This window comes from Podarcis vaucheri, assembly GCF_965113315.1.
Source record: "Podarcis vaucheri genome assembly, chromosome: 5".
Taxonomy (NCBI): Eukaryota; Metazoa; Chordata; class Lepidosauria; order Squamata; family Lacertidae; genus Podarcis; species Podarcis vaucheri.
In genome coordinates, this window is record NC_138763.1 from 58,750,362 (window position 1) to 58,761,533 (window position 11,172).

The window sequence follows — 11,172 nt, forward strand, 5'->3', positions numbered from 1 at the left end:
CATGCTATCTGCGGCTGATGAGAGTTGGTATTCATAGGTTTCCCAACCCACTCATTGGTGGCTCCAGCCCATATAAACCACAGGGTCAAAACCTACGCTAAAGACAGAAGCTTGGGCTGCCTTGTATGGGTGAAGACATGTATCCAATGTTGTCATCTAAATAAGGATTATTTTCAAATATCATTAAAAAGCCATAGGAGGGCAGTGCATGTTTATGGCAGAATCTGTGATTCCCATGGGCTTAAAGGCCCACAGTCTTATTTACAGGACAACTGGTGGCTCTACTCCAACAAATTGTACTAGGGATGGGAACAACTGGTGTGGCATCGCAGGTTATGACATTAAATTGACATTGGGCTCAGACCTAGGTGTTCCAGTAGCAGACTGCAGGATCTTAGGATCTGTCAGTTAATATAGGGTTGTAATGTATAGGAAGTGGTTTTTCTCCACTGCCATATGTCCTTTAGGCACAAATGATATTTTCATTTCAAAGGTGTGTGTATAGTAAACCCACAATATGGCTCTTGCTCCCAGCAACTGTTCTTCACTGTCACAGGTCCAAGTGATTGGTAAGTTAGAACATTCCCCTGCATTGCATTATACAAAAACTGGTTGCTATGAAAATTGCTGTGTTGAAAATGGGCAGAGAATGAGACCAGGTGAACAATAGGCAGCAGAAGTATATACAATTGTGAAATCTCATTTTTTTATTACCATCAAGGGGAACATCTGCAGAAATGTGTAATGTGCAGAACATAAAGGGAAATACGATACATCTTAAAATGACCCTCTCCACCGAGAACATAAGGCTGAATAAATAATTAAACAGTGACACTGCCTTTAAAAGACTTGACAGAAAAAGTAACCATTCCCTTTTATCTGACACACAGAAAAAGAGATCAGCAAGGATGAATGATAAAACATATTGACATCTATTGCTAAGTGTCTTAAGAGAGAAGTATACGTTCAGACTGTACCAAGAAGACTATAAAGACCGCCCCTCAAAAAAAAAACCAACACAAGAAATAAGTGTGAAGAAGACCTTGTAGAAAGGCAATATTTTGGAGACTATGTATTGTGCCTTATGATTAACAGAGGGACTGCTAAGAATGAATTTTTGGATTATTAAAAAGGCCAGAATCCTCCCACAACTAATTATTTATTCAGAACCAATTGCTCTCATACATCATGCTCCTTGCATTTCTTCTTTGCATTCTCTGGGTTTTCTTTCCTTGGGCCCCATGTGTCTTTTTTCCATTGTATATTCATGATAATTTATGCTCATAATGCTATTGGGGTGCTTGTACACGATCCTGCTTTTGATACTGTTTGTGCCTGCAAATATTTTGAGGTGGTCACACAGCTTAATTTCCAATCCGGGCATATCCAATAATTCTTGCTGAGATCCCATAACTTTTCATATTACAAATGTTCTGGTTTATTTTTGTTCTGCTTGGTTGCGTTATTTTCCCTCTGGACAGCAATAACGTGCTAGCATTGGAGAAGCATCTCAGGACAAACCAAAGTAGAATAAATCCACCACCAATGTACTAGTATTGTGTCAAGAACATGTTGCAGAACAAAACACCAGCTCAAGGGGGGGGCACTTATTCTAGGCAGATCTTACTATTCCTTCTGTTCACATTTCTCTTTTTTCTAGTCTATGCTCTCTTTTATGGGTCTTCTTTTCAAGTCTGTCTACTTATCTTTCATCTCCTTTTGCTCTATTATTTGCCAATTTGATTCCCTTTGCAGATGATCTCCACCTCATCATTAAGTTCTTCCTTGCTCCTTCCTTCATCACGATGCCTGAAGTATTCTCAATTGTTAGCCTGCTGTTTGGCTTCCCATGTCTTCAAACTAAAGTCTGTCAGAATAAATGAACTTTATTCTGCTTTTCTGTGCTCATTCTCCTCTTCCTGGGAGCAAATTGGATGTGACAGGGAAGCCACATGTATGTTATGAAAATGTCTACCCCATATATTGAGCGGAGATGGAGGGAATGTACACTTCATATTAAAAAACAACAACAAGTACATGGTGGAGGGGAGCAAATTCAGCCCACCCCTCCCATCCCACTCGCAAACCTTTTGCTCACAACACTTATTGCTTTACTCACTGTTAGTACTAGACTTAGGCTGGTGGGAAACTGCTTTAAGCAGTGCAGTTTCAAAGAGGTAAGGTGAAGGAAGGGACTGCACTAGTAAAACACATGCTCTGCTTGAAGAAAGTTCGAGGTTTAATGCTTGGCATCTCTAGGTGGGCCTGTCTGAAATCCCACAGAGCCGCTGCCAGTCAGTGCAGAGAATACTAAGCAAAATGGGCCAATGGTCTGACTCAGCAGAATGCAGTTTCCCTAGAGTCCTGTGTAATGTAGGGGAAGGGGTGAGTTTCACGTTCCTCCATGCAAAATGTAAGCTGCCCCCAGCTGCCCCCTGCCTTATATGTATGTGAAGAGAGCAGACATGTAAGCTACTGCTCTGACATTTCTAGATTGGCCTACACTTTCTCCTCTACTAGATACCCTATCGTTTCTCCCAACCCTGTGTTATCTTTAATTCTTATTTCTTTCTCTCCATACATTCACGCAATTGGCTTCATGTTGCTACCTGCTTTATAACATCTATATAACTTGCCCTTTTCTCTCTTCCCGCCTCAGCCCCTCCACCTTCTGATTCAACTGAAGCTCTTGTTCAGTCTCTCATTATTTCTCATAAATTGACTATTGCAACATTCTCTTATTTCGTTTTCCTTCCTCCTCCTGTCCTGACTCTTTCAGCTCACAATCCATTACATTTATCATAATGGTTATGTTGCTCTTTTCTGTTCCCTCTGTGCGCTCCCTTTTTCTTCTTCTAGAGGGGTAGCCGTGTTTGCCTGTTGCAGTAAAAACAGCAAGGAGTCTTGGGAGACCTTAAAGACTAACACATGTATTGTGTCACAAGCTTCCATGGACAAAAAACACTTCTAATGCATCCAGTGGAGTCAACTGCTGTCCACGAAAGCTTATGCCATAAGCTTCAAGGAGACGAGTCTTTGCTCCTCTTCCTCTTATTTTTTATTTTAACTCTTCGTTGATGCAACAGCTAGAGGTAATGTTTTCAAAACTATGCACAAGCATTTAATAACCTTGGTACTGGCTATGGCTCCTATAGAAACAGACAAGCATTGGTGGTACTAACTCCATTTTCATTGCAGGGATAGTGGACAAAGGTCTGGAACATAGTGCCAGTTGAAAAATATGTAGAGTTGAATGGAATGTGTGGGGGAGCCAAATATAAGGGAGGGATTCAGCTAAATAGTCCCACTAGTGGAAGCTCACTTCTGCTAGTGCCACCTCCATAGTCGCCTTTGACTGTACTTAACCGTCCAGGGGTCATTTACCTTACCTACCTAGTGCCATGAGGTTTTCCCTCCACACCTGCTGAAATTGGCTTGCAGGGGGTAGTGTTGGGATAAGTCCCAGAACAGTGCGTGGGGAAGGGAGGTGTCATTCTGTCAGGCAGGATGAAAAGCTTGTGCACCCACCATTAATCTGGGAGTTTGGGGCATTCTGGGAAATTCAAATGGTGACTAGACCCAACTGCCTGGTGCTACTTGGAATACTGGACCAGAGTATGTTTTTAAAGAGAGGTGGCTAGCGGTTTGCTGCATTAGCAGTGGGTTTGGTAGGATACCGGGATCCCAGGAAGTTGCCCCAGAATACCAGCAGCTGATATTGACACTCATCCCAATGTGCATATGAAGATACTGTTGATGGCAAGGAAAAGTATGTTATAAAAAGAGAAATCCCTGGACATTTTTGTTGTTGTTTAAAAAATACTGGTGAAATTTCATGGGAAAAGAAATCTTACTGTAATAATAATAGGGGTTGCTCGTGCGTAAGTTGCCGCCACTCCTGGCTAGATTGCCTGGTTGAACCTTTTCTGTCTGGGCAGCCCTTCACTTCGTGACTGTCTCAGTCGCTAGCAGAATCCGTCAGTGGGCGTTTCTTAAACCTTTTCCAGCATAAAAGCTGTTTGACGCCAAGTCTCCTCCTACTCTCTCTGCGCGGAAGTCTTCTGCGCAGGGAGGGTGTGGGTAGCGGAGGACCCGTGCTCTCCCCGCTGGTCTCCGGCGAGGAGTCCTGGAGCCCTCTCGCCAATTCCCCCATCTGCCCCCCTTTATCCCTGGTGTTACGCTGATTTCCTTCCCCCGCTGATGAGCTGCCTCTCTCCCTGCTGGGCCCTTCTCCAGCATCACTCGGGAGCCTTGCCTCCGCCTCTGGCTCCGATGTCAGTTCCCTGACACTTACGAAGGTAAAATACAATTGTATGGTAACAGGGTAACACAGAAAAGTAGAGTTTTGGTTACCATGTACAACAAATCTGCAAATATATTTAGAAACAGCACCACACACAAAAAAGAAATGCCTACACTTTCAAGCCACAATTTAATCGATGTTTACATGAAGCTATGTTGCGGTTTTCTTCTTTTTCTTTTGTGGAATATGATCCTTTAATAAACCTATAGCGATTCTGCAGCAAGAGTTCTCCCCCAAAGAAACCCTGATAGTGGCCAAGGAAATCCAATTCCACAGCAGAGTTCAAGGCTGAGGATAAGTCAGTGAGATAACAAGCGGCCATCTTAAGTAAGCTATCATCACATACGACTTGAGATCAATCTCAATGATTCTTTGCGTGACGATTTTGCCTCAGGGCAAGGCAATGAAAAGTGCTGAGAGATGTTTGCTTACCGAAGTGAATCTGACATGGCAACAAGTGTGGGGGAAGAGGATATCAATAGAAAGAAGCCTCAGATGATGCCTCTGGATTATGTGCTCATAACAAAAAGCTCACACACACACCAAAAGCTGCACTCGTTTCTCTTGTTTCCAGTGGAGATTGGCAGCACTCATGGCAGTATTTCACCATGAAATAGTTCTGCTTTTGCAAATATGTACTGGACAGTGTGTGTGTGTGTGGGGAGCTGTAGGTAATACATGAATATGTTTCCAATTCTTTGAATTTAAGGGGTCCATCAATAACATTTTGTCCAAGTTGTCAAGTTTACTCCAAGAGCTGACAATATATATAAATAAATGCATCAAAAGCTATATTGGGTAGTAATTACGGTAGGCAATGTTGAATGTACTGCCAACAAAACACACACACACACACACACACACACACACACACTTCAATATTTCGGTAAAGTCTAGCACCATATCCTATAGGAAGCATGGATGCCCAATCACTTCTGCCGGGAGATGAGCTGTTTCTGGCCTTGAACCATTTCCACCCTAGCCAGTTATTATAAGAACACTGTAACTCTAGGAACTGGTGCCTGAGTTTGCCGCCTTCTTCCTTCAACCCCACCCCTTTTTTTCTTTTGTGCCATGTCTTTTAGATGGTGAAGGTAAGATGTATAGGTTTTTTTAATGGATATTTAAGCTTTTCTGTGAGACTTTTCCCAGGGAGGGAGTGCCTTAAATAAATAAATACATAATACTCTAGCCAATGAACAGAAGCCAAGATGGGATTATGAAGATTAAATGACCAGACTGTGGATTTAGAAGCAGATTTGATGATCAGCAGAATGGATCACCAGAGGCAGGGAGCACATTCAGGTCCTACATCCCTCTCCCAAAGTGGGGGCCTGAACTTCTTTCCTTCCAAAAAAACAGAAAAAGCAGCCCAAGGGGTAAAGTGCTGTTTGGGCGGGTATTGTTGCCCTTAGAGAAAAAACCTGCCTTTGCACCAGAGTTGGCTTGGTCCTAACTGACAAGGATCCCCTACTAGCAGGCTGCAAAGTGCCTCAGCAGGGTTCTTGAAATATACAAATCTCATTTTCCCATATGCCCTGACCATCAAAAATGTTATGTCTGAAGCAGCACGGTTTCTACTACAGCTTCTCCAAGCATTAATCCAGTTTCAGAGGACCGTAAAATGTTAACTGCTGCCAGAAATATCAAATAGTCCATCACAGGTTTTGCACCACAAACTATGTAAGATATCAAGCCTGCTAGATACGCTGCGGGAAGCCCATTGATTTTCTTTATGAACAGCATCTGCAAACAGTACAGAATTCACTTGTTTATCAAACACTAGAAAACACTGGTAAAGACAATGCTTGTGATCAACCATATAAAGGAATTCTTTCTGTGAAGGAAGAGAATGGCACCAGTGTTGGTGTGGATAGGAAGAGCTAGCACAGAAGTGACAGTAATTGGCACTGCTTAGTTGAGAAATAGGCATGTAACTCAAGATGTGATCTCAGATCGAGGTGGTGCAGTGATCAGTAGCAGTGTTCAAGCACAGAAGCCAGCAAATGAGATTTTGTTGCATCCCAATAACCGATAGTCTTACAGGCTGCAGTCCCCCTTGGATCAATACTTTTATCTCTATCAAGGTACTCTACATTTGTTTTGTTGCGCCTCTAACATCTCTGGATATGCTGTTGTTTTACACAAACAGACTTGGCCTGGTTATTCTGTTATAACAACACAGCCTTTGAAAAAGCCAGCTATTATATCGATCATGTCTAAATATTTACCTGCTCTTCAGCTAATCAATTTATTTGACTCTGAGCCACCGTGGGCTGCTTATTGCATATCATACAATTAGTTGTATGGCCCTGCAATGGCTGATATGCCTTGCTCAGTAAAGCCATTGACATTCCAAGGTGCCAAGGTTCACATTCGATTCAGCACATCAGGTAGAAGGGCTATTTTCATGAGCTGAATTATCTTCAGGTTCAGTTTTTGTTGGGAAAGCTGCCTTTTTGTGATGGTGGTGGTGGGAAGAGACAGAACATGTTCATGAAAAACCAAAGATGTGTGAGGATTTTGTTCATGCTCTACACATCATACATTTAAAGCACACCCATCCCCAAGAAACTGGGTTAAGGGTTTGAGAGCTTTGTTTTGGTTCCAGCACATTCCCTCTGAAAACCCATTCCTTACCACTGAATCTGAGCAAATAGCGATGTGTAGAAAACCTGAATTGCCATTTGTTCTGATTTAGCGATAAAGAGTGGGTTTTCATGGGGAAAGCAAAAAAATAAAATAAGAAGTGCTCTGACACAGAGCTTTATAGTGCAGACCTCTGCCTAGAAAGAAGGGGAAGAAAAGTATGTGTGGATGAGCTGAATGAAGTGGTTTGATTCACATTTTCTGGACCAATACATAGAGTGGAACAGAGTATTCATGGAGCAACTATGGTAGGGGTAGCCAACATGGTGACAACCTCTACTGTCAGGGGCAGTGTGTTCTTGAATACCAGTTGCTGGGTATCATAGTGCAGAAAAAGTGGATAAGCAATTTCCCTCCCTTTCGTAATACTAGAACTCAGGGATATCCAGTGAAGCTGGCAAAAAATAAACACAGTACAGTTAAACTATTGAATTTGCTCCCACAACAGGTAGTGATGGTCACAAACTTGGATGACTTTAAAAAACAATGAGGCAAATTCATGAAGCATAACATTATATATGGCTGCTAGCCTGTATTATGCTAAGCTCTGCCTGCATGATTGGAGGCAGTATGGCTCTGAATACCAGTTGCTGTGAATCACGAGTAGGGAGAGCATGGTTACACCCATGTCCTGCTTTTGGACTTCCCATAGGCATCTGTCTGGTTGTTCACCGTAAGAACAGAATACTGGACTGGATGAGCCTTAAAGGTAAAGGTAAAGGGACCCCTGACCATTAGGTCCAGTCGTGGCCGACTCTGGGGTTGCGGCGCTCATCTCGCTTTAGTGGCTGAGGGAGCCGATGTACAGCTTCCAGGTCATGTGGCCACCATGGCTAAGCCACTTCTGGCGAACCAGAGCAGCACACGGAAACGCTGTTTACCTTCTCGCCGGAGCGGTACCTATTTATCTACTTGCACTTTGACGTGCTTTTGAACTGCTAGGCTGGCAGGCTCAGGGACCGAGCAACGGGCGCTCACCCTGTTGCGGGGATTCGAACTGCCAACCTTCTGATCGGCAAGCCCTAGGCTCTGTGGTTTAACCCACAGCGCCACCTGCATCCTAGGCCTACCCAAATATTTAAAATGCTTTGTTTATGAGGCATGCATGATCTGTTATCATGCCCCTGATAAAACCATATTTCAAAGGTGTTCATGGATACAATTTAAATCTGCACAACATTTTTTAAAAGCAACATTCTGAATGCATGTATTTCCATCTTTAAAGGGACATTTAATTGGTGAATGCACATATACATTCACTTTGGCCAATGTGGTACTAATCATTATTTTTACAATATCTAATTTCAGCAATAGGTGGTAGGTGCACTATGATTCCACTGACCTAAAATGTGAGGCCCATACTTTCTTCTGAGAGAGAAAGAGCACTCCCAGAAAAGCAAGTTTAGTCTCACATGCCTCTACCAATCTGCTAAATTAGGGTTCCGTAGGGACAGAATATGAGAACCTCAGATGCAGCTGTCACCTGCCTAGCTTGTTTGTAGACTTTGCAAAACTTTGCAGAAACAAATATCCACACATCTGTACAAATTAGAACCGCTCGGTTAACATGTTTCAGATGTCAGTTTTAAACTACCTCCCCCCCTTCCACCTCACTCTCCACGTTAAAGTTCATAAAACATAATGCAGGCTTGCGAGTTACTCATTCCCCCCCAAACATCAGGGATTGTTGCAGAACCTGGAGGAGGATAATGTCTTCTTGGGCATCACAGAGAAACCAAAATCTAAGTTGACCTGGGCTATTGTGTTAGAGGCAAATGAAACTGTGGTAATCTCTTACTTCTTTAGAGAGTCAATAGTGGGGGGTTTTCCTGGAAAAAGAAACTATGTTTGATATTGGAAAAAAAGGCTAGAGAGCAACAAGTACAATGGAAAGACAAGAATCTGAGTTACAATGTTTCAAACACATCAAAGTCCCACCAAAATGGTTAATTGACAAAGATGCATGAAATACCTGATTTAGGTAGTGTATCTTTGCAATGAACAAAATCTTAAGAGCAATCCTGTCAGTTAGCTTTGTCAGTTAGAGAAGTTTAAGTTCAGTTGATTGATCTTGTACACATAAGGTTTGCCTGCTTATTAGTAAAATGTATGTTCTGAATTCTAAATTACTACCTTGAATTTGGAACTTCTTCTAGAAGGCAACACAGCCTCTAAATGCAAACTGAACGGAATTCCCCCCCTGCCCCAAGTTAATGGGTTCATTAGCAATAGGAATGAATGAAAATTCATCCCCATGACAAAACCTCCCACAAAAACATAAATCTCAGCTTGTCCCTTGTCATCTAACAGTATGGACTTTAGGGTTGCAATCCTATTCCCAAATAACTGGAAAGAAACCCCACTGGACTCAGTGGGACTTACTTTGGACGAGATATGTATAGGATTGCCCTGTTACCTCATTAAACGGAGCTGATTACATTTATGGCAATGAAATGCTAATTCAATACTTGAACATGTCTCAGAACTAACAGCTGTGTCATGATCCTTTTTAATCTTTCCAGAAGGTTCTTTGCGATAAGAGCAAGAGATACAGCCAGCCTTTTGTTTCCTGAGCAAAACTGCTCCTAATCTCCAAGGCATTCTGCAAATTATTGGGGAATATATGGCAGCCACTCCCTTTGCCTACTAAGTCCCTAAATCACTAATATTTATTAACTCAATATTCCATAAAATACTTGGAAACACCTTGGGAGTACCTTTTTAATTCTCTTCCACATTATTATGCACACTGCGCAAGGACTGCAGTTCATAGCTCTCCCTATCAGACACTAGATATATCAAATTACTCACGGAGTCGGATTTAATACGGTTATCATTGGACTATGATAGACTAACTGACATGAAAAGAGTACTACATGTCAACTGCAAATGGGCAAAGCAATCCAAAGCTCTCTGTTATGTTCTCTTCCCCACCACCTTTCAGTTAACAAGTCTGCTGCCAGCTATTTCTATTTTCTTTCTAACGTTCTAGAAAGCACAGGACCAAACCTGCTTTTGTAACTAAATAAATCAAGCATTGCCTTCCTTCTCTTTGCTGGTCATGGTACTGTTATAGCTTCTAGACTTCTTGGCCCACTGTTGTCATGCCCAACTAGGGTACACAGTAAAATAGGCAACTCGTGTTTTCCTCAGGATGGGGTGCAAACACTTTGGCCCTCCAGATGTTGCTGAACAACAGTAAGGTCTATCATTCCTGGTCATTGGCCATGCTGGGGTTGATGGGACTTGTAGTTTATCAGCTTCTGGAAGGTCGAAGGTTCCCCACTCCTGTCCTAAAGGGACCCCACTACCAGTGCTGTGACAAGGCAAGTTGTTTCCTTCTCCTGGGAATTAGAACTGTGGCAGATTAAGGTTATCTATTGATAAAAGGTATTGATATACCACCATCTCGTGAAATATTAGGGTGGTGCACAACATAATGTACACAATTAAAACATAAAATACCATCAAAGTTTGTGGACATTTTAATATATTGGTGCTAACATCCCAAGTTCACAGTCTTAATAATCCTAAAAGCTGTTGTGCAAAAAACAAACAAACAAACAAACCAAACCAAACCAAACCAAACCAAACCACCTGTCTGTTGCTGACCAGTTTCACAGGTTTCAAATTCCCCTCTCTCTTTCCAGCAGATTTCGGTCAATGGCTCAATGTGATTTACTGTGTTAGGCTGCAGGCAGAAAGCTAATGAAAAGCTGCAGCAGTGCCATTCTGCCTGCCCTGCTGCCCTGGCCGTGCCTCTGAACAATTTGGCTTTTCGTTTACCTGCTTGGAAAATATGCTTGGTTATCTTTACTTTAGAAAACAGTGCATGATTCACATGCCTTTACATAATTGGCAATATATTATGTGATGTTTGGTGTCCATTTCTCACATATTTCCAAGGCATCCTTTATAATTGTACATTCATGGGACAGCCCATAATTGTGCTCATGGGACAGCTACAGTATGGATGATTCTGCATTCAATATTGTTTGTGACTGGAAAAGTTTGGGGGTGGACATACTGCTTTGTTTCAAATCAGTGAGTGCTTCACTACTTCAAGCTGAAATCCTGTAACTTTTTATACCACCCATGTTCCAGTTTATTTTTTGTCCCACTATAATGCGGGCAATAGCACAGCAATAGCACAATAACCTTGGGGAAACATCAAAGAACAGCTAATAAATCAGAATGGTGTGTGGACAGCCCAGTATAAA